The sequence below is a fragment of the Macrotis lagotis genome, chromosome 1 (assembly GCF_037893015.1).
Source record: "Macrotis lagotis isolate mMagLag1 chromosome 1, bilby.v1.9.chrom.fasta, whole genome shotgun sequence".
Taxonomy (NCBI): Eukaryota; Metazoa; Chordata; class Mammalia; order Peramelemorphia; family Peramelidae; genus Macrotis; species Macrotis lagotis.
The window spans coordinates 363,352,246-363,378,403 of record NC_133658.1 but is presented as its reverse complement, the minus strand read 5'-3'; the positions used below and the strand labels follow the sequence as shown (position 1 = coordinate 363,378,403).

Genomic DNA, 26,158 nt, shown 5'->3' with positions numbered 1-26,158 from the left:
CCGGAGGGGGCGGCGCGTTAGTGGGGACCCCGCGGCGCTGCGGGGCGTGCGGCTGGCAGCGGGGCACGCCGGGACTCGTAGTCCGGCGGCTGGCGGAGTTGGTGGGAGGCGGGCACGCCTCCTTCGCCCAGCTCGGTGGTCCCGGCGCGGGCGGCAGCGAGTGCGTCCGCGGGCAAGGGGGGAGCGTCCCGGGGCCGTGGGGGGCGGCGGCAGGAAATCCGAGCTCCCGGAGGCGCTTCCTCGCTCCGCGCAACGGGGACCCGGGCTGCAGGGGGCAGGGTTGGCAGTCGGGTGCGCGGTTCGAATCCCGGCTGTGCCGCTCACTTTGTGTGACCTTGGGCGAGTCGGACTCCGCCGGGCTCTCGTCCCCGGAGGGAGCGCCGGGAAGCCCAGAGTCCGCAGTCTGGCCCCGCGGCCCGGGTCCGGGGCACATCCCCTCCTCCGCCCCGGGCAGGGCAAGACCCCCAGCGCGGGCACCAGCGGCAGGCGTCCCGCCGGGGCACGGGGAGGCAGCGCGCCCCCCTTACGTAACACCCACCTGCCTGTCCGGAGCCCCGGGGCCCCGCCGGGCCCGCTCTGGGCCAACTTCCCTTCCGCCGCCCGCAGAGGCGCGCTGCCCGCGCTGCCCGCGCCCCCCGGGGCCTCCCCGGCCCGGGGCCTCCCCGAGCGGCCACTCCCCCTCCCCGCGACCCCGCGCCGCCCCGGGCTCTGCCCCCTCTCCCGCGTGGCCCCGGATCCGGGGGGCCAGGCGCCTGCGGGAGCCCCGGCTGGGGGGGGCAGAGCCCGGGCGGCCGCCTTCCCTCCTCGCTGCCCCGGGGCCGGGCCCGGAGGCGGCGGGGGGCTCCCGGGGCGGCGGGGCAGGTCGGGTCCGGCGCAGCCCCCCCCCCCCCAGCTCGGAGGCCGGGCTCGGGCGCCTTACCTGCCTCGGCGGCGGCTGCAGCGCCGGGACCCTCCGGCCCCCGGGGCGCCCCTGGGCTCGTGTGCCCGCGGCCGCAGCGCCCCCGAGCCCCGGGTCCTCTCCGGCCCGCGCGCCGCCGCGCGCTCAGCCTCTCGTCATGTTGCCTCGGCGGCCCCGCTGCCAGCCGCCCCCCGCCCCCCGCCGCCCGCTACCTGCCTCCCCCCCTCCGGCCGCCGCCGAGTGGAACGGTCCGCGGACCTCACCATCTGCTCCCCGAGCGCGGGGCTCCGGCTCGGGCGGCTCGGCCCCCCGCCCCCCCGCGCTCCCTGCCGAGTGGAACAGTCTGCGGGCCTCACCATCCGCGCCGGGGGGGGGGGGGGGGGGGGCGGGGAGGTCCCGGCCTCTCCCCCTCGGCCCGAGCCCGCCCGCGGCTGCGGAGGTCCGGCCCGCCGGGGCTGGGCCGGGCCGGGGAAGGGCAAGTGCCAAGGGCGTGGGGTGGTGCCGGCGGCGTGAGCCCGCGCGGGCCCCAGAGCCGGAGGGGCGGGCCGGGGGCTCCGGCCCCAGGTGCGGGCTCGCTTTGCACCAACTCCCAGAACCGCGTCTTCTCCCTCCCCGCCCTCGGGGGTGCCACAGCCGCGGCCTCCCTGCGGGCCCAGCCCGCCTCCCTCCCGCCCTTTCCTAGGCGACCCCTCCGCCAGAGGCCGGGCCCGCGGGGGCGCCGCCGACGCGAGCGAGGAGCCCGGTGCCCAGGCTGGGCCGAGAGCCCGGGGGGCACCGGGCAGCCGGGAGGCCGCGCCCCCCCCCGCGGTACCTCAGCGGTGCCCGCCCCCAAGAGCCTCCGCGGCCCGGAACCACGGCCTGGGGGTGCGCGGGGCCCCGCCGGCCCGTTGCACGCCGGGAGATGTAGTGCGCAGCCCCGCCTCCGAGTGATCGCCCATCCCGGAGAGGCGCCCGGCCGGCCGCCCCCCACTCTTCCCGGGAAGCCCCAACGTCGTTCCTCGTCCCCACTTGCGTGGGACGCGCCGCGGAGCGCACAAAGGCGGCGGTCCTCCTCTAAAGAGCGGGCTTCGCTCCGGGGCGCCGCCGGCCAAGCGTAAATACCCGGGAGTCTGGCACGGGCGGGGGGCGGATCTGGGCACGCGCCAGGAAGAACTTGCACTTGAAGTTTCAAGGAAGAAGAGTTTGCCGAGAACCGAGATAATGTGCTGCGATGCTCGGAAGAAAATAAAGGGGAAGAAACTGAAATACGGGGCACCAGGAGCCGCCGGTATCCCCTTCGGTGGGAATAAAGAGCGTGTGAGGGGCAATTACACGAAATGAGGCTGGAAAGGTTGCACTTGGCTTTATGGAAGAGTTTAAAAACTGGGCTGAGGAGTTTACAGTATAAGAGGACACAGAAGGTATTTGAAAAGATTTATTTTTGCCCTGTAGGGCCAAGCAGAGCAGGTCCAATACCTTCCCATTGCAGTTCTTCAAATAGTTGAAGACAGCAATCATGAATGAATGAATACACACTTATTAAGGGCTTACCATAGTCAAGCACCGTGCTGAGTGGTGGGGGGTGAGGAGTGGAAACAAAAGGGAAGATGATTTCTAACCAGTCTTTTTTCAAGTTAAGAAATTTAAGCTGTTTTCAAAAAAAAATTATCAGTTATTAAACTGAAGTTTTAAGTCACCAGTAAATAAAGCAGTTATTTGAAGTCATTATCTCCATATATATTATATATACTACTTTTGATCATACTGAAGAAATTACAAATTTCAGAATATTTATCATTTTGACCATTTAAAAATATTGAAAGTTCAGAAAACCAATCATAAAGAAGAATTAAAAAGATCACTTGCTTAAAAGAATACAAAGCTTGTAATCTTGCAGCAAGATAAAAAAGCACATGTGCAGTTATACCTGATTTGTCACTAGATAAAATTACTAAACCATTAAAAACAAAACAATATCCAATAGTGTTTTGGCATAAATATTTAAAGATGGGTTTGTTTCTAAGCAGGAGCCCTCAGAAGCACCGCCTTTCACATTTACCTGTCCAATTTTGTTGATGTTCAGTTGTCTCTTCCTAACCCAACTTAAAGAGTTTTTGTAGTGAAGATACTTGGGAGGTTTGCCGGTTCATTTTATGAATGAGACTTACCCATGATCAGACAGCTTAAATCTGAGGTCACATTTAAACCCTTGAAGATGAATCTTTCTGATTCAAGCCCCATTGTGCTATCCACATGCCACCTAGCAGCTCTGTAGTTCAAAAGTACATGTCAGGGGTGGCTAGGTGGTGTTGGGGCAGCTAGGTGGCGCAGTGGGTAGAGCACTAGCCTTGGAGTCAGGAGTACCTGAGTTCAAATCTGACCTCAGACACTTAATAATTGCCAAGCTGTGTGGCCTTGGGCAGGCCACTTAACCCCATTGCCTTGCAAAAAAAAAACAACCCCAAAAAATAACCTAACAAAAGTACATGTCAGCAGGAGCAGTTAGGTAGTGCAGTGGATAGAGCACCACTGCTGGAGTCAGAAGGATCTGAGTTTAAATATGGCCCCAGACTCACAGGCTTAAATTAAGTTTACTTAGCTGTAAGTCCTTACTTAGCTGCAAGTCCCCTAACCCCATTGCCTTGCAAAAATGAAAAAAAAAAAGAATACATAGCAACTAAATCAGAGAAATGTAGCCACACTTGACTCCTAAGAATCAAAGTCATAGGTTTTGCTAGGGCCAGGGAATCACCAGACTTTTGCTATGTAGTAGTATGTAGCTTCAGGCAAGGAGGGATTCCATCTCAGAACTCAGTACAACTAGAGATTTGAGATCCAAATGGGATGCTGTGATTTACAAGGGAGCTGGGTTCCTTGGTTTCCCACTACTATCTTTGTCAAGGGATTAGTCCTCTTGTTCTTCCACTTTCAGAACTGTGTCCCTCTTAAGAAAGGCGTAGAATTCCCAAGAATCTAGAGATTTATTGCATAAACTTGACTTGTTTCTCCTCAGTTCCCACCATCCTCAAGAAGGTACTGTTTTAATTGGTTTTACTATTAAGGCAGAGTTTATAGCCAAGATGAGCAGAGAGGAAATAGATGGAGTTGCTATTGGACTGGGGCATCGGGAAAGAAAATACATGCCCCTAACTAAGACTCTCCCAGAGGTCTAACCTGGTGCTGTAAAAGCTGTAAAAGTGAGTCAGTCCTGGGACCAAGGTTACTAGTTGCCCAGTCAGGATATTAAAAAATATATCCGTTATCCATTCTAAGTCCTCTTGAGGGTGCTCATACATTGGAAATAGCCAAATGAATCATGTTATATGAATATAATGGAATATCATAAGAAACACTGAAAGGGATGATTTCAGGGAAACCTGGGAAGACTTATGTGAACTGATGCAGAGTGAAGTGAGTAGAGCCAGATGAACAATTTCTATAATAACAACAGCATTGTCAAGACAAAACACTTTGAAAGTCTACTCAGATCAATGTGATGACCAACTATGATTACAGATGCCTCATAGTCTTTTTTTTTTTTTTTTTTTTTGGTTTTTGCAAGGCAAATGGGGTTAAGTGGCTTGCCCAAGGCCACACAGCTAGGTAATTATTAAGTGCCTGAGACCGGATTTGAACCCAGGTACTCCTGACTCCAAGACCAGTGCTTTATCCACTAGGCCACCTAGCCACCCCTGCCCCATAGTCTTTTGAAATAATAAGCATGAAACTCCTGTTAGAGAGGAGATGCACTTGGGGTACAGAATGCAACCAATGATTTATTTGGACATGACCAATATTTAGGATTTGTTTTGCTTAACTATGAATATTTGGTATGAGGTTTAAAAAATAGATATTTTTATTAATTAAAAAAATTCAGAAAGTTCACCAAGATTCCACATGGCTTTAAAATATCTCTAAAAATTACAACTAGCATTCATACAGTGCTTTGAAAAGTTTATGAAACTTTCTTTACAACAAGCTGGTGATGTAGGTAATGCAGGCTTACATTTAAAAGGAGGAGACAACACATATGGAGACTGGTGGACAGAGAGAAGTATTTTCTTTGGAAAGTTACAGGTATGGTGAATGGAACTATAGGGGAATAGGCTGACACACTATTTCCAGTAACTATAAATAAATGAATGAAAATGCATTTATTAAATGTACCATATTAAATATATGTACCAAGCACTCCCCTAAGCCCTGGAGATATAAATAAAACAGAGGCCTTGCCTTGTTTTTTGTTTTTTTTGCAAGGCAATGGGGTTACGAAACTTGCCCAAGGTCACACAGATAGGTATTAAATGTCTGAGTTAAGATTTTAACTCAGGTCCTCCTGACTCCAGGGTCAGTAAGCTATTCACTGTGCCACCTAGCTGCACAAGAGCTTACATTCTAATGGGGGAGAACACATATAGGGAAATAGAGAACAGAAAAGGGCAAATGGTCCTCAAAAGGTTACAGGGGTGGGCCATAGGATGTGATTGACCATCCAGGGACAACCTTTGATAAAGGTTGCAGAACTGCTTCAGACAAGGGGGGAGGCTGGTTCAGGGGAGGGTAAGAGGGAAAATGAAGAATGGCTTTCCTGAAATAGTGGCCCAAGGGAGTCAACCAACTAATAAAGATGACTTGGTCCATTTTATGATGGTTCCAGACCTGGAAAAGGAGTAGGAAGGGGAAAGAGTAGAGGTCTAATCATGATGACAAAATGAGCTATTTTGGGAAAATATATTCCCTTCCCTTTCACAATCCAAATCTTACTCAGAATCCTCAGTTTTTTCAAAGTATACTAGGGTAGGGCAGATTCTAGTTTCCTTCCCATCCCAGTCATTCTTTGTTGAATCCGTTTCTGGACTCACTTATCCTTCCCCAGGTTGAAAGAGTGGGAGACAAGGAAGACAAGGTCTCCATTTATTTATCAAAATACAAGTGCTTAAATGTACTCCCCAGTCCCTGGTCCATTCCCACCCCTGTGGCACTTAGTAAAACAATGTTCTGGTGTTCAAGGATACCAGGTAATGAAGATTTTACAGTACTCCCACACACAACAGTCCTTAACAATTCTTCTAAGTCATATGGCTTCAAAGCCAGTGTCTTGCTCTGGGATATCCTGATGACATTGATATATTGTCAAAAGTTAGTAGTGCTTATTGTCAACCATTAATATTTGACTGCCAGGAATCCCCACTGAGTGGATATTCCTGAGTTCCTGTCATAGAGCCTGAGCTTAGGGAGCCTTGGTTCCTGGAGTCCCCTTCTCCAAATAAGGTTATAAAAACTGTCTCAGAGCTGAAGTCAGAATTTGAAAAGGAAGACCATGTGGGGGCAGTGAACTTGGCCTTGGGATCAGTAGACCCATAGTTTAGTCCAGAAAGTGGTGTGAAATAGGGGCGGCTAGGTGGCACAGTGGATAAGAGCACCTGTCCTGGAGTCAGGAGTACCTGAGTTCAAATCTGGCCTCAGACACTTAATAATTACCTAGCTGTGTGGCCTTGGGCAAACCACTTAACCCCATTTGCCTTGCAAAAACCTAAAAAAAAAAAGTGTCAAATTCAAATAGAACGGGGTCATTATCTGGATCCCAGCAGGTTATATATTAACTTAGTTTAAAATGTAATGTTATCTATGTTCTATAGTGTTTTTATTTATTTTGTTAAATACTTCTCTATTACATTTTAATCTGGTTTAGACTGTCCTGGGAAGTCTGGGCCACAAGAGGGCCTCATGTTTGACCCCCTGGTTTAGAATCTTTCTCTGATTCACTAGATGACCTTGAGTGAGTTGCTTTTCTCTAGACAGCTGTTAGCCTATCTAGAGAAAGATAGACTATTAGGTTTGACTAGAAGAAAATTTAATGATCATCTAAGTACAACCACTTCATTTTACTGACTTCTGACTCTTCTCCATTTCACTATATTCCCTTCTTCCCTTTTCTCCAAACCTTAGTTTTCACACCTATAAAAGGGAGACAGAAAGCACAGGACATACAGGACCTTAAAAGTCATCTTTTGTGGGCAACAAAAATGTGCATACCCTTTGATCCAGCAATACCACTACTGGGTCTATGCCCTGAAAAGATTATGAAAAAAGGGTAAAAACATTACTTGTACAAAAATATTCATAGCAGCCCTGTTTCTGGTGGCAAAGAATTGGAAATTGAGTGAATGCCCATCATGGGGAATGGCTTAATGATGGAACACTATTGTTCTATTGTTCTATTAGAAACCAGGAGGGATGGGGATTCGGAGAAGCCTGGAAGGATTTGCATGAACTGATGCTGAGTGAGATGAGCAGAACCAGAAGAACATTGTACACCCTGACAGCAACATGGGGGTGATGATCAACCTTAATGGACTTGTTCATTCCATCAGTGCAACAATCGGGCACAATTTTAGGGTATCTGTGATGGAGAATACCATCTGTATCCAGAGGAAAAAATTGTGGAGTTTGAACAAAATAAATAAAAACTGTTATCTTACTATGTAATTTTGCTATCTCTTATACTTAATTTTTATTCCTTAATAATATGATTTCTCTCTCATCACATTCAACTTAGATCAATGTATACCATGGAAACAACGTAAAGACTAACAGACTGCATTCTGTTGGGGGTGGGAGGAGGGAAGCGAGATTAGGGGGAAAATTGTAAAATTCAAAATAAATAAATTTAAAAGTTAAAAAAAGTCATCTTTTGTGTTCAACCCACCAATCCCTACTGGTTAACTTTTAATGAGTTTTAGTGGGTTTTTAATGGGTTCAAGAATTAATTACAGGGTGTGGTTTCCCCCAGTCAGGTCAGGAAGGGTCACCATGACTGAGGAAAAAAGGAAAGTCTGGAAAGTACCTCTTTGGAAAGTTCGGGTCCAGGTTCTTTTGTGTTTCTAGAAACATGGCAGAAGGGGAAATCACTTGAGGTGTGGAGCAATTCCAGGTTTCATGCCCAAGCTGTTGGGGGCCTGGACCCTGAAGGACCATCCTTGTAGTATAAGAGAATAGTACACAGACATAAATGAGAGAAGGGTACACAGGACAAAGATCTTGATATGGTACTCTAAGAAAATTTGAAGGAAGAAAGAAGGAAGAGGAGAGACAAGAGCTAATATCTGGGAGCTAGGCTTTAATGGAGTTGATAGGTTCAAAAACAAAAGTACTGAAGAGTCCCCAGGAGAAGGGGGAGGAGAGGACCATTAGATTAGTTTTTGGGTAAAAGAGGAATGTAAAATGGGGGAGATAAGTGAATGGGGAAGTCTTCCCCTGATTGAAGATAATGAGGGGAGCAGGAAATCAGGGGGAGTGGGAGAAGAATGATGCATTTTGAGTCAATGACCTGAGTCTGACTCATTTTTCTGGTATTTATTATCTTGTGATCCTGACTTGATCTCTGTGACTTGCATTTTCTTATCTATTAAATAGACCAGATGACTTATAAGGTCCCTTCCCTTTCTAGATCTAAGCTTCCATGTTCATAGCTCAACCAGGTTGTTCAAGGTGCCAGGGCAAAGAAAGAGAGGATTGGGCTAGGCTCAACTGAGAAGAAAGGGATGGGGAGGACCCGAGAGACTGAGGCAAGAGGGGAGTTGACAAACCAAGGCTCTGTTCTGCTAGAAAAATGGAGCAGGACTACAGTGGGGATTTGGGGGATATGAGAAGGGCTGGGAGGATGTTGAAGAGAGCTAGACAGCTAAGCAGCTCATTCGACAGTTTTTGCTTCCTCCCAGGAATAGGGGTAGGGGGTCCAAGCCAAACCACTAGTCAACCAATCAACAAGCATTATTAAACATCTATAATGTGTCAGCCAGTGAAAGGAGCTGAGGACACAAAACCAAAGGCAAAACCATTCCTGCTTTCAAGAAATTTATATTCTAATGATGATAGGAAATTAATATTAAGTAGGAATGTGACCTGCAGAACAGATACCATCTCAGGTGTGTATGTAGTGGGGGAGCACTGATGAAGGCAATTGGAGGTTGGTGTGTGAGAGAGGTAGCTCTTGTTCTAGGTAAAGAAGAAGCCTTGAGGCCAAGGGAAAGCTCCTGGGAGCTTAGTTCAGTAAGGGACCTTAGAACACAAACTAAGAACTAGAAGATAATCTTAGACTATACATTGAATATAACCTGTGGTTTTATAGATTAAAAAAAACAACAACTGAAACTCAGAGACGGAAAGAGAATGGCCAGACTCATCTATTGGTGGGACTAGGATGAGACAGAGCTCAGGTTTCCTGATGATGACTGTTTTTTATAGGTCTATTTATTGCCCAGAATGGGCTGGGCCTGGGTGTCTCCTAACTCTCATTCTGAGAAATAGCAACAAGGATGAAAAAAGGGAAAGGGCTACCTGGGACAGTTCTAAGGTGAGATAGTTGAGAGGTCATGGGTTAGAATAGTCACTCTTAGGTTGGTCAGGTTAATTGTAACTGGCTCCAGAGGTCTAGGTGTGGCAAATTAAGCAGTAGGCTAGAACCTTTTGAAGACAGGAATATGAGTCAAAAAGGTCAGGACACTAGAAAAAAAATGGGAGGTCAAATTCAGCCCTTGCTGACTTTGGTATGTGCTATATTAGCAAGGCCTTTTCTGACTCTGGAACAGATGTAGAGGAGTGAATTAAAGTTTCTTAGAGGCAGCTAGATGTGTGTGTGTGGGGGGGATAGAGCACCAGCCCTGGAATCAGGAAGACCTGAGTTCAAATCCAGCCTCAGACACTTAATAATTACTTAGCTATGTGACTTTGGGCAAGTCCCATTGCTTTGTAAACCCCCCCCCCCCCCCAAGAAAAAAGAAACTTTCTTGAAGAAGATGGTATTTGAGCTAACTATTAACAAAGGCTCAAAGGCAAGAAAATGCAGAGTGTTTGGGGAAGACTGCAAATTATCCAGTTTTGTGATACTGTAGGAAGGGAAGTAATATGGGATACAGCTTAGCTACAAGGATAGATTGAAGTCAAATTGGGGAGGGTGGGCTTGTGATAGTTTAATATTCTTCTAGCTCTAAAATTAGGAACCCATAACTATCAAAATGGGGCAGAATTGAGATACAGGAAGCAGGAAAACCAGGTAAGAGTTAATGTAAGAGAAGTGATAAGAGAAGCTAGGAGAAGAGCATTTTCAACTAGCTATTGTCCATGGAAATGAAGAAGAGGGACAGATAGGTGAGGAAGGAGTAATTTTGAGTCCAGGTAACTGAGGGGACTATAATCTTAGGTGTGGTAGTACATAGAGACCCAGTCTGTAATCAGGAGGGCCTGAGTTCCAACCTCAGACACTTGACACCTATTAGCTGTGTGACTTTGGGCAAGTCACTTAACCTTGATTGCCTTGCATCCAGAGCCATCTCCACTGGTTCTGATTCATATTTGACCACTGGATTCATATGGCTCTGGAGGAAAAAGTAAGGATGGTGACTTTGCACAACACCCCCTCACTCAAATCCAATTCATGTGCTTATCATGGCTTCATTTCCCTGATGTCAGTCTTCTTTGAAAATGAAAGACAAACATCAGTCTGAATATTCATTTCCATAATCATCTAATGTTTGCAGAACATTTCCTTTACAATAACTCCATGAGGTGACGAAAGCAAATATAGTCCTCCATGCACCCCCAAGGACATTTGGAATTTCTTTGTATCCCTGGAATTGCAGATATGTATGAAAAGCTAATCCTCTGTTACTGGGTTCCCAGTACTTGCAAGCTCAATCCCTACAAAGAATGAGTTTCTCTGGTGAGATTCTTCTCTCCTTTAGCTGAGAAGTGAGCTTGCTCCTGACTCCATTGACTCTTTTTATATTCTATCTTCCATCCTAATCAGTATAACTTCAATTTTTGTTGCAGGGATAAATATGTGTCCTTATTGTTTTTAGTGTAACAAGCTTTTGATGAAAGAGTTCTGAACTAAGTAAGATATTACTACTACCTTTCCTGATCTGGATTAGGACAACTTCTTACCCAGGATAACCAGGGGAAAGGGCTATGATTCTGAACTTCCAAAGAGCAAAATACTTCCAAGTTACCAATATCTGATGTACAGAAGATAGATATAATTAACCTAATTACCCTCTTGGAGAGAGGAGAGTAGAAGGATGAGTACCCAACTATGGTTCTCTTGTTCCATCAAAGGATAGAAAATTCCAGTCTCCATTAAGAACATGGGATTGGGCTTTCCAGGTCCCATATCTTATTTTTATAGAGATAAATTCCTTTTCACTACAGATTAAATGGTCACACTAGTCAACAGTATTTTACCAATATGATCATCTCCATTTCATGGATCAGGAACCTTCCACAGAGAAAGGCAAAGCAAGTCATTTAGCATTGCACAGTTGTGAAATATCAGAATGGGGGTTGAAATTTGGATATTCTATCTCTAAGACTGGGCATTTTCTGCTCCAGCATTTTGTCTGCTACTGTTAATGGAGAAAAGACATTGGAATTGTTAAGGGAGTAGGGGTAAATAGGAAAATTCTATCTTCTTCATTTTGAATGGACCAATCATGACATAGCCAAGATTAAAAATCATAGGAGGCAGAATATTGCAGCTGGAGTGTGACCCTTGGGAGGGAGGAAAGAAGGAAATAAGCTTCCAGGAAGCAAAGAGGTACCTAGATGGTTCAGTGGATAGAGCTCCTGGGCCTGGAGTCAGGAAGATGAGTTCAAATCCAACCTTATACCCTTCCTAGTCATGTGACCCTGGACAAGTCATATAACCTTTGTTTACCTTAATCTATTGGAGAAGGAAATGGCAAACCACTCTAGTAACTGTGCCAAGAAAAATCCCAGGTGCAGTATTTGCATGCTATGGTCCACAGGGTCACAAAGAGTTGGACACCACTGAACAATAACAATGTGCAAGTCACTGAGCTAAATACTCCATAAATACTATCTCAGTTGATTCTCATTTATACCCCTATGTAGTGCTGTTTCTAGCACTGTTTTACAGATGAGGAAACTGAAGCAAACATTGGTCAAAGTAACTTGTCCAGGTTTATGCTGCTAGTGTCTGTGGCTAGTATCTGAATTTGGGTTTTCTGGATTTCAGGTTCAGGGTTCTATTCACTCTGCCATCTAACTGGTTCTAAGGACTGAAAAGGGCTAATCATTGATTTTCATTGGGTGTGGATACAAGTCCTTCCTGTGCTCATTTTGTTTGTGTATGTGTCTGGATCCATGATTTTATCAATGTAGGAGATTCCCAGTTAGTGAACTTCTTCTAATAGTGCAGATAGGCAACTTATCTGTGACTTCCAGTCTCAGAGAATTTCATGGAGCACTTCAGTTGCTTGCCCATGGGCACATAGCCAGCATGTGTCAGATATAAAACATGAATTCAGATCTTTCTGCCCACAAAGCAGCCCTCTCTCCCCTAGGCCATGTTCCTTCTCTTGCCTATGTGTTTTTTATTAAATATGATTTTACAATTTGAAGCCTTGTAATCCTGAATACTCATAAAGGGTATCATTGAAAATACTAAGGATTGGGACGGCTAGGTGGCGCAGTGGATAAAGCACTGGCCCTGGAGTCAGGAGTACCTGGGTTCAAATCCGATCTCAGACACTTAATAATTACCTACCTGTGTGGCCTTGGGCAAGCCACTTAACCCTGTTTGCCTTGCAAAAACCTAAAAAGAAAAAAAAAAGAAAATACTAAGGATAGCTAAATAGTTTCTCCTTGCCTAGAAAGCTCTCCCTCTACATTCCCACCTCCTGGCTTCCTTTAAGTCCCATCTAGAATGCCATCCTTTTTTTTTTTTTTAAAGGCAATGGGGTTAAGTGACTTGCCCAAGGTCCCATGGCTAGGTAATTATTATTAAGTATCTGAGACCGGATTTGAACTTAGGTCCTCCAGGGCTGGTTCTCTATCCACTGCACCACCTAGCTGCCCCTTCTTTTTTTAATATAGTTTAAATTTATTTTTCCAAATACATGCCATGTAAACCTTCCAATATTCATTCATCTGTATATTCAAAAGTTACATTTTTTCACCTCTCTCTCTTTCCATACCCCACCTCAAGCAGCAATCAGTCTGTTAATAGTTGTACATGTACATCCATGTTCAACATGCCCACATATTCATCATTTTGTGTATGAAAAATTAGGACCAAGGGAAAAGAAAGAAAATTATGGAATAGGAAAGAAAAAATATGAGAAGTTTTTTAAAAAAGTGAGCACAGTATCCATTCAGATTCTGTGGCGTTTTTTTGTTGTTGTTTTTCCCCTCTGGATGTGGATGGTATTGTCTATTACAGGTCTCCCAAGGTTGTCCTAGATGTCTGAACTACATCCATCATAAATGATCAATTCACAATGTTGTTGCTAATGTGTACAATGCTTTCTTGGTTCTGCTCCTTTTGCTCAGTATCACTTCATGTAAATCTATTCATTATTCTCTAAAGTTCGACCATTCATTGTTTTTTATAGAACAACAGTACTCCATAACATTCATATACTATAATTTATTCCATTATTCCCCAATTGATGACTATCCCCTCAATTTCCCACTCTTTGCCACTACAAAAAGACCTACTATAAATATTTTTGAACATGTGGGACTTTTCCCATTTTTTATTTCTTTTGAATATAGGCCTAGTATTGGTATTGTTGGGTCAAAGGGTAAGATCAGTTTTATTACTCGTTAGGCTTAGTTCCATATTGTTCTCCAGAGTGTCTGGATTGGTTCACAACTCCACCAATAGTGTATCAATATCCCAATCTTCTCACACGCTCTCCAACATTGTTCATATTCACTTTTTGCCATCTTAGCCAATGTGATAGGTATGAGGTGGTATTCAAAGTTATTTTAAATGCATTCAATAATGATGTGGAGCATTTTTTCATATGATTATATATAGCTTTAATTAGAATACCACCTTCTACAGGAAGTTTTTCCTGTCCCCCTTAATTCTAGTGCTTTCTTTCTGTTTGTTATTTTCTGATTATCCTGTTTGTAGCTTGTTAGTACTTAGTTGTCTCTTTTGTAAATGGTGAATGAGTTTTAAACATATTTCTATAACAAGTCATTAAAAATTCCCCTATTGATGAGTATTCCCTTTAGGAGATATTAACCTTTAGGGAACTGAGAGGAGTGTTCCAGGTCCATTCCTGTACCTTTGGTATTGAAGTCGAGTAGCATTTGTTAAGGGTGATTAGAAAAGACTCAGAAAAATGAAATATTTGCCTTTCTAATGACACAAATAGGCCTTGAGGTCCTAACTGGAATTCCTCCTCCCCTGACTCCTCCCATCCTCTTCCTGGGATCTCCTCAGCCTTTTCTTCAGCTTGCCCCCATGGGGCAACCTTCTTTGGTTAGATGAGCTGTAGGATAGTGGTATTCAAAAGTAAACACCCATTGGATGGGAAGTTTGACCCTTAGGCTGAGCTTTTCCACACAGACTAACTGAAGGTTGCTTGATTAGGTGACTTATCAATCAAAGTGCCTTTAACCTAACTTGGTTTTGCTCTTAAGCCCAAAACAACTCTACCTTTGGGGAGTCTTCCCAAAAGTTTCTTCACCCTTTTACTTTTTAAAATTTACGTTTATTTTTTACTAGCCTTTTACTTTTCATTGTATTTACAGAATTTAGCCCAGTGCCTAGAAGCACTTAATAAATAAATATTTTTAATTTTTCCTGACCCAAGTAAGTCATTCTGGAGACTCTGACACTAGGCTTCTAGGCAGCATCTTGGCCAAAGCCCCTGCTTTTAGTCCTGTCTGAGGGTGCGCTATTTCTTTTATCTGGGGCTCATTGTCCCAAAGAGCATAGCTCTGTCTACCTTTGCTTAGATAATCGTGGAAGATTCTCCATTATTTGGGGTACTGGTGCTTCCCCTCGACACTTTCCTATTCTGCCCCATCCTTGCCCTCTTTGGAACTGTTTCCCAGTGATTAGGGACTTCTTGGGGCATCCATCTTGTTCCATATCCCCAGGTCTGCTCTGACCTGTCATACAGAGTTGGCCAGGAGGTGACAGAAGATCACTTGGGTTGATCATCACTGTCCCCAGCTCTAATCTGACAGCTCCCTAAGACCTCTCAGAATAAATCTTTAATTCCAATTGTCAGAACAGAAGTGTGTCCCTCAATAGAATTAACCCTAATGTGGACATTGGCTTTGACTCCAATTTTTGCCATTTACAAGATATGCAACCTGGGCAAGAGACTTCTTCTATCTGGGCTCTAGTTTCTCCTCCTGTAAAATGGAGACTTCTGCATCACCTTTAACCTCAGAACCTTTACTAATAACTACCTCCAGCATTTTCTTCTTCCCTACAACTCCAGAGAGTTATTTCCTCTCCCACCTCCCCCATAAGGGTAGAGATGAGATGAAAAGGGGCCTGGATTTGAAGTCAGAGGACCTAGGTTTGATTCCCAGTCCTTAAGCTTTTTGCCTGGGTAATTTTAGACAGGTCACTCAGTTTCTTCATCTGTAAAATGAGATGAATACTATATCTATGAGCCTATGTTGTAGAGGTCCTAGACTACAGGACATTTTCAAGATCCTACATCACGGAAGAATGTTTGTCTCCTCCCCAAAGACAATTTGAATTAGCATATAATTTGGAGGAACTGTTATATGTAGTCTATATCATTCTTTCTTCCCTTCAATAAGAAGGAACTGGAAAAAGTCCAGAGCAGAGAAGCAGGAAATCTGAATTCTTATCCCAACTCTTTCACAAAATGCCAGGTGACCTTACAAAGTTACTTTCCCTGTTCCTTATCTATAAACTAAGAGTGATAAGAGAAATGTTGCTTCGCCTTTGGATGCATAGAATTATATAATGCTCATGCTGGAAAGACTTTAAAAATCATCTAGACTGGTTCCTTCATTTTTTTATTTTTGATTCAATAACATTTATTAAGCTTTTGCTATGTATAAGGTTGTGTATAAGTAAAAAATGAGAAAATGATCCTGACCTTGAAAAGTTTGCATAGTTTGATTCTCTTTTTGCTCTCCAAAATCAATTTATTTCTCAGCAATTCCATCTTTTTTCAGAGAAGGAAACTGGGTCTGAGGAAAGTTCAAGTGACTTACTTAAAGTCATTCAGGTGCTAAGGGGAATTTGAACCCAAATTGTTTGACTCAAAAGTTAGGGTTCTTCTCTTTGTAGGAAGCTGATGTGAGAACTGGTTTTGACTATTCTAATTCCTTAATTTCACAGAAAGGGAAACTGAAGCCAGAGAGAAGAGACTCATTAGTCCAAAGTAATGGAAAATTAGTGACAGACCAGTAACTAGAATACCTATCTCCTGCCTCTTCCCCTCTGCTGCCTCTGCACCCCCATCTCAGTTTCCCTCACCCCTTCTTGCTACTGAACCATGCTCTTCAGGGAGAGAAGGGTGAAGGGGGGTATCCACAGCCCAGAACCTGGGGCCCATGTCCCTTTCTCTGGCCTTCAATCTGCCCTCAGACCCTCAGCTTGCCTGCTTACGCCTGGTTGCCTCCTGGACAATACCCACTCTGTCTACAAGAGACTTTAAAGGGCTGGTGGGCCCCACACTCTCATGTCAAGACCCTGGGAAACTCAACCAGGATGGGACCTAGGCTTGGGGAAGAGATTGAATTCTATGTCTACCACCACAGAAAAAGCTAAGGAGTCCTGAGGTAAGTCCCTTTACCAGCTCTTCCACCCTCCTTCAATTCCTCGACCCTATGCTCTTGTGTTTTTAGAAGACAAAGGAGCCTAAAATGGCAATTTATGCCTCACAGATGCTTCATAAATGGTTGGTGAATGAAAAAATTGAATCTAAGATCCTGGAAGAAACCTTAGAGCTCCAAGGGTTCTGGAACCCTGTGGCAGGCTGGTGACGTCTAATACCACTGTGGTTTGTTACATTATATTTCTGTCAGAGGTTAATGAAAAAAAGGCAATTTTCCCCACTCATTCAGGTTTATGGACCTCAGAATAAGAACCCCTAATTTAGTCTAATCTCTTCCTTTTTTAAAATTTTTTTGAAGCAATTGGGAGTTAAGTGATTTATCCAGGATCATATATAGCTAGTGTCTGAGACTAGATTTGAACTCAGGTCCTCCTGACTCCAGGGCCAATGCTTTATATATTTTGTCACCTATCTTCCCCCTTCTTCCTCCATTCCCCCACTCTGTCTTTTAATTTTTATAGGAAGAAACTGAGACCCAGAAAGGCATAATAAGATCATTGATTTAGAGCTGGAAGTAACAGATAAAGAAACTGAGATTCAGAGAGGTTAAATGTCTTGTCAGGGCTCACACAATTGGAGTATCAGAGGCAGGATTTGAACTTAGTTCGCTAGATCATGCTTTCTCACTTAGTCATGCCCAAATGTCCCATCAGTGTTAGACCTGGAACTTGGGTGTTTCGGTCTCTAAGTGCAGAACTTTTGTTATATTTTACTCATTCCCCAGGTCACTGGCATGGAAAACCACCATGTTCTGGTATCTCAGGCATTCTCCTAATGGAGTATTGATTCATAGGGACCCAATTCAGAGAAAGGGTGGCTTTTTTGGTGGCTCTTCAGCAGGGAGGCAGATGTTCTTCCAGGCATTTCATCTCCTGTAGGAGCTTGAACTAGGGCCAGAGAGAGAAGCATGCTCAGAGATGACCCTGGGAGTTATGGGAGGTGAGGCTCCCAGTGTAGTCTCAGGGCTTTTTTCTAAGGTTTTTACTTCTCTACCATTTCTTGTTAATCTTCTCTCAATCTCCATCTTTAGCATCTCATTCCTAGTCTTCCCAGAGACGCTTTTCTCCACAGTCTGCTGGTTGGTTCCCACTATAATGGGAAAGATCCCAGGATCTCTCCTATAAATATTCCTTCCCTACTCCTGAGAACATAAAGAAAGGTCTGAGGAGGGCTGGGCAGGAAGAAGGGCCACTGGCATAGTTAATGATTACCAAGAAGAGGAGTGGAGACAAGGAACCAAAGTCTGTGGGGCTCAGAGTTCCACAGTTCAAGTCAGGACCAACATCTACCAGAGCTGGGCCTGTGCTTCAGGTATGACAACAAGACACAGGGTGGGATTGATGGTCAGCTTCTTGTCTGACCAGGAGGGCTGTGAGAGAGTTCATGGAAACTGGCTCTCCAAGACTGGACTTTGTGTGGTTACCTGGGTAGTGATGGTACAGAATGTTTTAGATGGCATGAATTCAGGGAAAGCTGTCCAGGACGGGGACTTAGGGGTAATATCTGGACAGAAGCTGATTCTAGCTTTAAACTTAATAAGAATGATGCCACAGAGTCATAGGCTGCTGCTTCTGGGGGCCTAGGAGGCAGTGCCCTCTCATAGTAACTTTGACCACTACAGTCAACTTAAAGTTTTTTTTCCAGTAATTGCTCTTTTCTACCTTTGCCCTGCCAAGATTCCTTCTCAGTTCCTTCCTTCATCTGGGAATGCTTGGGAACATAGACAATTGGATGGAGCAATGGGAGTGAAAATAGATAATGAGTTAAAGAACCAAGTGCCATCTTTGCCACTTACCTGGATGACTTTATTTTCCTAGACCTCAGTTGACTCATCTGTAAAATGAAAGGATTAGGTCAGTGGTTCTCAAATGCTGTCTGAGGACTCCTGGCATTCCTGAGAGTCTTGCAGGAATTCTGTTAGATCAATATTCTTCTCATCATAATATTAAAGCATTATAATTTCAAAACTGCTTAATATAGATAGATATAACACACAAAAACAAAAGCTGTTTGGTGGAATCTGCAATAATTTTTATTTGAATATATGGTAGAAAGTGCTCCTGAGGCCAAAAAGTTTGAGAACCACTGAACTAGAGGATTCTTGAGATTTCTTCCTATGAATGACAATTTTATCTCTGAGGGGAAGAAAGGACTGACTGGGGACTCTGGGCTGCAGATGCCCACCTTCACCCTTTTCTCCCTGGGTCAATAGCATGGGTCAATAGCAAGGAGGGTGAGGAGGACTGAGAAGGGATGTAGAGGCAACATATTTTAGGATGAGAAAATGCTTTCCTCACGACCACTCTGCAAAATAAGTGAAGTAGCTATGGCCATCATCCCCACTTTGTAAATGGGGAAACTGATGCTTAGAGGGGGGGGCATCCCCAGGATCACAATATTGGTACTGGACCAAGACTCAGACAAGTACATTTTCCTTTCTACCAAGCTATGAGGAGTGGGCAGGAACCAGTTAGAGAAGTCTCCAGTGCAGTAGTGGGATTCAAATAAATTAACATCCTTTTTGAGGAACTCAACATAAAATTAGATTGTCATTTATGCCAATCTGAACCAACTGAATCCCAGCACTGCTCCAATGAAAGTAACCAGGATGCCAGGCTTGTGTTCTTTTTGTCTGATTCTGTCCTTCTATTGTGTGTTTGATGGTCAGAGACTCATATAAATAACACTGGAGATGGGTTTTACAGAAGTCCAGTGTTCTATGAGTTATTTTTATGGACTTGGCTATAAAAGAACTGTGATGCAAGTAACATTTCCTCCACAGATGTGTTAAATATGATATCGAATTTGAATCTAAATATTTATTAAGCATAGTCGTTTTCAGGAGAAGGATGATCATATTTCTTCTATTTTTATTCTAACACTTCCCTGAGCTCTCTTTTATCCCCATTGAGCATTTGCAAACCAGTATTTATGAACCCTCCAAATGTTTTTGGATTTAGGCTTATACTTTCATTTACATAAAAGAGGAGACAAATGCCCAGAGGAAGTAATTGTTTAAGGTCATAGAGCAATTTAGTAGAGTAAGGGTTTGAACTGGTTCAGCTTAAATTCTTTCTGATTCATCATAGCTGCTATTTCTGGGTCTTCTAGTTTGCAGTATGACATAAGACATCATAGGAAGAACACTGGGTTTGTCACCAGAAGACAGGTTAGACCTATGTTTGGATCATACTGCCTGGCTGGGTGACTCTAGGCAGATCATTTCTCCTCTTTTTTTCCATTTTCCTCATCTGTAAAATGGGGGCAAGGGGTGGAATTGACTGTATTATTTCAAAGCTTTCTTTTTTAGCTTTAAAATCCTTATGATCCTCTGGAAGTTCGAAGTTCAAAGACTAAAAACAGGAAATGGGGAAGTTTGAGGGAGAGGATGATGGTGAAATGGGATTGGGGGTTGCAGAGGGTGCTTTTAGAAATTGTCAGTTTCTTCACTAGAGCACCTAAGTCTCCTCTTGGTTTATTTGAATGGATCCCATCGCCATAGCCAGGGTTTCTCTCCTAGTCTTTAGCTCTCGCTGTTCTGTGATAAGGTTGGTCAGGGAAACCAGGTCCCATCTTCTGTAGGAAGCCTTTCTCAGGTTTTCTTAATCCTAGTGTCTTCTCTTTGAGATTACTATCAACCTCTTGTCTGCACATAGCTGTTTACTTGTGTTTTCCTCATTAGACCATGAGTTTCTTAAGAGCAGAAACTTTTTTTTTTTAATTTTCCTTTATGGCCCCAGCACTTAGCATAGTGTCTGCCATATATTTGTTGTTTAATGAAAGCTGGTTGATTGACTCACAGACAGCTGAACAGGCATAGTCCTTCTGAGCTGATGATTATCTAGAACTGTCTGGGCTAGGTCTCCCCAGACCCCCTCATTATTTCAGGAGAATATAGTCCTGGGCTTTGGTGGTGATAGTAGAAGCTTGAATGGTAGGGAGCTTGAATGGTCAGAGGGGAGCAGCAGCTTCCTATTGGCAGCTGCTTATAATTTATTGTGTTGATGGCTATAAATTACTGACACTTCCCTCATCAAAGGGGAGAAACATTGTTCAGTGTGACGTGAAAGTAATGTACAGCTGCCCTCATTATCCAGGCCTTGAGCTGGAAGCTTTCAAGGTCCCTAGAGGCCCATTATTTCTGACTAAAGCAGTCCCCGTAGGTGATAAGCATCAGAGACAAGGCTCCCAGTTTTATTTTCTCTCAGCACTGAACCTTGACTTGGAGAGTTAGCTAGGATCCTAGGAAGCAGATTTCCTTCCCAAAGTTCTGATCCTTCCCACTCGTTCTTTCATTGATTGATTCAGTAATCTAATAATAAGATTATTATTGACTATTTCAATTTTATTAACATTTATTAAGTACTACAATGTACTGTGCTAAGTGATAGAGCTACAAAGACAAAAAATAAATAACTGCAAAGTAGATGCCCACTGATTGGGAAATGGTCAAAAAATTATTGATACATAGTAATGGAATATTACTGTGCTGGAAGAAATGATGAAAATGGATTTACATGGGGGTGGCTAGGTGACGTAGTAGATAAAGCACCAGCCTTGGAGTCAGGAGTACCTGGGTTCAAATCCGGTCTCAGACACTTAATAATTACCTAGCTGTGTGGCCTTGGGCAAGCCACTTAACCCCATTTGCCTTGCAAAAAAAAAAAACCTAAAAAAAAAGAAAATGGATTTACAAAATCTGATGCACAGAGAAATAAACAGTCAAGAGAAAAATATACATAGTGACCAAAACAATGTAAGTACAAAGAAAAACTATAAAACAATCAAAATGAAAGAAAATTACCAAAAATATGCATTACTCCAAAGAAGACATATAGGAGCAGCTAGGTGGTGCAGTGGATAGTGACCCTGAAGTCGGGAGGACCTGAGTTCAAATGCGGCCTCAGATACTTCATACTTATCTAGCTATGTGACCTTGGGCAAGTCATTCTTAACCCCATTGCCTTATATAAAAATTAAAAAAGAAGGGGTAAAGAAGACATATAAGAAAATAGCTCCTCTCTCAATTTCTTTGCAAAGATAGGAAGTTCACAGATTTACAGTTATAATTTTTGTTGGCATATAGTTGGACAAAATAATTTCTAATAATTCCCTTTATTTCCTCTATATACATTGTGAATTTTTAAATTTTTGATATTGATAATATATTTCTCTTTTAAATCAGATTATCTACTAGCTTACAATTTTATTAGCTTAAAAAAGATCTAACTCCTATTTTTATTTACCAGTTCTTTTTTGTTTTCAATTTTGTTAATTCATTTTCAGAATTTCTATTTTTGTATTTAGTTGCTTTTTTAAAATTTATTTTTAGTCCCATAATGAATTAATTGATCTATTTTTTTCTTTCTTTTGTTGATCAAAGTGTTTAGCAATATAAATTTTCTCTAGGATTGGAATTTTGGCTGGAATTATTGTCTTATTCATCTTTGTTTTACCACAAAACTCAGCACAATGCAATTCACACAGTAGTTTGTTAAGTGAAAGTATGAATAAGTGAAGTGAGTGAATTTATATAAAATACACCTTTGCATTCTCTGATAACATGTGCAGTATGAAATAATGCAGGGACACCATTTTGGAGGTTGTTTTTATAGTCCAGATGTGGTATGTTGAAGGATGAGAGAAGGGGACAGATACAACTAATATTATGAAGGTAAAATCAACAGTACTTATCATCTAATGGGATAGTAAGAAGAAAGGAAAGAGAAGTCAATTTAAAAGTTATTAAGAATCTACTATAGGTTAGGCACTGTGCTGTTAAAGTAGCTCACTGATGAATGGGGAGATAACATGCAAACTAATATGTACAAACAAGCTATATATAGGATGAAAAGGAAATTATTAATGGAGGGAAGGAGCAAGAATTAAAATGGATTAGGAAAAGCTTCCAGTAGAAGGTGGCATTTTTTTTTTAGGTTTTTTTTTTTTTTTTTGCAAGGCAAACGGGGTTAAGTGGCTTGCCTAAGGCCACATGACTAGGTAATTATTAAGTGTCTGAGACCGAATTTGAACCCAGGTACTCCTGACTCCAGGGCCGGTGCTTTATCCACTGCGCCACCTAGCTGCCCCTTTTTTTTTCTGGTATTTGAAAGGCAATGGGGTTTAGTGATTTGCCCAAGGTCACACAGCTAGGTAATTATTAACTGACTGAGGTCAAATTTGATCTCAGATCCTCCTGACTCCAGGGCCAGTGCCCTATCCACTGCACCACCTAGCTGCCCCATGTGCCACCTAGCTGTCTCCATGCCACATAGCTGCCCCTAGAAGGTGGGATTTTAATTTAGATTTGAAAGTGTGTTTGGGGTAGAGGGGGCATGATGGAGTAGTCTAAAGTGTAGTCTAGTGAGAAATGAAGACAAGACTAGTCTGTGTATCTAGATGGAGGTTCTGAAATGAGTCATCCAATCAGAAGGTGAGATGAAAGGGTCCTTTGATGGATGAATTCCAGAAGGACAGTGATCTTCTTAGGGTTAAGAGGTTTCTAGGGAGGAATACATATACGGACCAGGCAATTGATGCCTCTAACACTTCACTATCTCAATAGCTTTTCCTTCTATTGGTATTCTTATGCCCATGTGTGCAATATCTCTTCTGGGCAGGTTGTTCAGTTAGACTCCTGGCTTTCTCTTTTCCATGGCTTAACTCCCCACTACCAGTACTAATTCTTTGTTAATCTATATTTGGCTCTCTTTTGTACTTCTAGAGTCACTTTCCTTGGAATTACTATCACTGATTGTGAGTCCCCACTGGATGTGTCAGCTCTTAGAGGATTAGTAGTTCTGATAGTTGGGGGATAGAAAGAAGAAATTCACTTCCTCTGCTCATCTGGTAGAAGATCAATATAAAGATCAATATAAAATGTGATCCCTTTTCGAGAATTGGGTTCTTCTTCTCTAGCTGACTCTCCTTTAGTATGGAGAAGGTCACATTCTTTGAAGGTGAACCAACTCCAAAGAAGGAAACTAGCTTTTCAAAGATTACCCTACACAATCAAATTATAGCACTTCACTCTCATACCCTATTGCTTCTCTTAGTGGTCCCTGTCAGAGTAGCCTAATGGAGAGACCATTTTTTGTTTGTATTCTCAGTGCCTAGAACTTACCCTCATTGATGATAATGATGATGATTTTTGACCCTCATTCTTTTTTTTTTTTAGTTTTTTGCTAGGCAATGGGGTTAAGTAGCTTGCCCAAGGCCACACAGCTAGGTGATTATTAAGTGTCTGAGACTGGATTTGAACCCAGGTACTCCTGACTCCAGGACCAGTGCTTTATCCACTACACCACTTAGCCGCCCCTCTGCCCTCATTCTTGAAGAAGACCATGACATCAGGGAAGTGATGCCATGACATTGGATTTTAGTGAGGGGGTGTTGTTCAAAGTCACCAGCCTCACTTTCTCACTTTCTCCTCCAGAGGCATCTGGATCCAGTGGTAAGATGTGAATCAGGATGAATGGAGATGGCCCTGGCAATCAGGGTTAAGTGACTTGCCCAAAGTTACTCAGCTATTTAGTTTCAAGTGTCTGAGGCTACATTCCAAGGCCAGTGCTCTATCCATTATTCCACCTAGCTACCCTAGGTCCTTATTAAATGCTTATTGAATTAATTAATGAAAGAAGCCTTCTAATGTTTCTCAGACTTCTTCATATTTGTCATGTACCAGAATTTATTCAGTCATTCTGCATTCAATGGATACTCACTTGTTTCTAGTTCTTTTCTACCAAAAATATATTGCTATAAATATGAATATTTTTGAATGCACAAGACCTTTCTTTTTGTTTTTGTACTCCATGCTTAGGAGTGAAATCTTTGAGTCAAAGGTCACAAACAACTTAATCACTTTTCTCAAAAAATTCCAGATTGTTTTTCAGAATGGTTGAATCAATCTACAGCCATCTTCCTATTATGGTTCCAATATTAATCCCATCTTTTGTTATCTTTACCAAGGTTTTAAGTTACAACCCAGAGTTGTTATAATTTGTTTTTTTCTTATTATTAATAATTTGAAGTACATTAGGTTTTTATTTTATATTATTACAATAATCTTGTTATGAAAGTAATCATAAACCTCCCTCCCACCCCCCCCCCCCAAAAAAGATGAGAAACCTCAAGAATAGTGAGAAAGAAAAAAAAGTGTACTTCAATCTGTGTTCAGATTCTAATGGCTCTGTCTCTGGGATGAGTTGCCTTCCCCATCATAGCCATCAGAGAAATTGCTTCAATATTTTCCCCACAGTTTCTATCATTAGTTGTATTTCCCTCCACTCTATTCCTCCCCGCTCTCATCTATTCCATTCTCTCTCTCCTTTCATCCTGTCCCTGTTCAGAAGTGTATTGTATCTGAGTACCCTCTCCTTCTCTTCTATCACTTACTCCCCCCCTTCTCTCCCCCATTCCCCCTTATCCCATCCCTTTCCTCTCATTTTTCTCTAGGGTAAGATAGAATTTTATACCCTATTAAATGTGTATGTTATTTCCTCTCTGAGCCATTTCTGATGAGAATGAAGGCTCACTCATTCCCCCTCACCTTCTCCCATTCCACTTCATTGTAAAAGCTTTTTCTTGACTCTTATGTGAAATATCTCAGACCCTTCTTCCTCTCCTTTCTCTTCCTCCCAGTACTTTCCTTTATCACCCATTGACTCCATCTTTTTATATTATTTCATCATATTCAGCTCCTTCCTGAGCCATCTCTCTCTCTCTCTCTCTCTCTCTCTCTCTCTCTCTATATATATATATATATATATATATATATATATATATATATATATATATATTCCTTCTAATTGCTCTTATAAATGAGATAACTCATATGAGTTATCAGTATCTTCTTCCCATGCAGGAATATAAACAGTTCAACATCATTAAGTTCTTCATAATTAGTCCTTCTCATCCGCCCTCTCTATGGTTCACCTGAGTCCTGTACTTGGAGATCAAACTTTCTATTCAGCTCTGGTTGAAAGTCCATCTTTTCCCCTGAAAGAAGATGTTCAGTTTTGCTGAGTAGTTGATTCTCAGTTGTAAACCAAGATCTTTTGTCTTCTGGAATATCATATTCCAAGCCCTACAGGCTCTTCATGTAGATGCTGCCAGATGCTGTGTAATCCTGACTAGAGAGCCATGGTAGTTGAATTGCTTGTTTCTGGCAGTTTTTAATATTTTCCCTTTGACTTGGGAGTTTTGGAGTTTGGCTATAATGTTCCTGGGAGTTTTTCTTTGAGGGTCTCTTTCAGGAGGTGATCGGTGAATTCTCTCAATTTCTATCTTTATCCTCTGCTTCTAGGATCTCAGGGCAATTTCATTGTATTATTTTTTGAAAAATGAAGTCTAGGCTCTTTTCCTGGTCATGACTTACAGGTAGCCCAATAATTTTTAAATGTTCTCTCCTGTATTTGTTTTCAAGGTCAGTTGTTTTTCCAATGAGATATTTCATATTTTTTCTAATTTTTGTTTTTTTGGTATAATTTTATTTCTTCCTCAGTTCTTGCAAAATCATCAGCTTCTTTTAGTTCTATTCTGCATTTGAAGGAATTATTTTCTTAAGAGAGCTTTTTTTAATCTCTTTTTCCATCAAGACAGTTCTGCTTTTTAAGGCATTCTTCTTCTTCTC

General features: G+C 42.9%; 2 protein-coding genes across 2 annotated transcripts in view; one reads left to right on the top strand and one right to left on the bottom strand.

The window, feature by feature from the left end:
- Positions 1-1,046, bottom strand: part of RNF44 (ring finger protein 44) — a 28,756-nt gene extending 27,710 nt beyond the window's left edge. The window contains exon 1 of the mRNA XM_074212334.1: positions 920-1,046. The gene's annotated coding sequence lies outside the window, so the exon portion shown is untranslated. The remainder of the gene's footprint in view (positions 1-919) is intronic.
- Positions 1,047-17,763: 16,717 nt separating this feature from the next.
- Positions 17,764-26,158, top strand: part of CDHR2 (cadherin related family member 2) — a 59,044-nt gene continuing 50,649 nt past the window's right edge. Inside the window, exon 1 of the mRNA XM_074229352.1 lies at positions 17,764-17,838. The gene's annotated coding sequence lies outside the window, so the exon portion shown is untranslated. The remainder of the gene's footprint in view (positions 17,839-26,158) is intronic.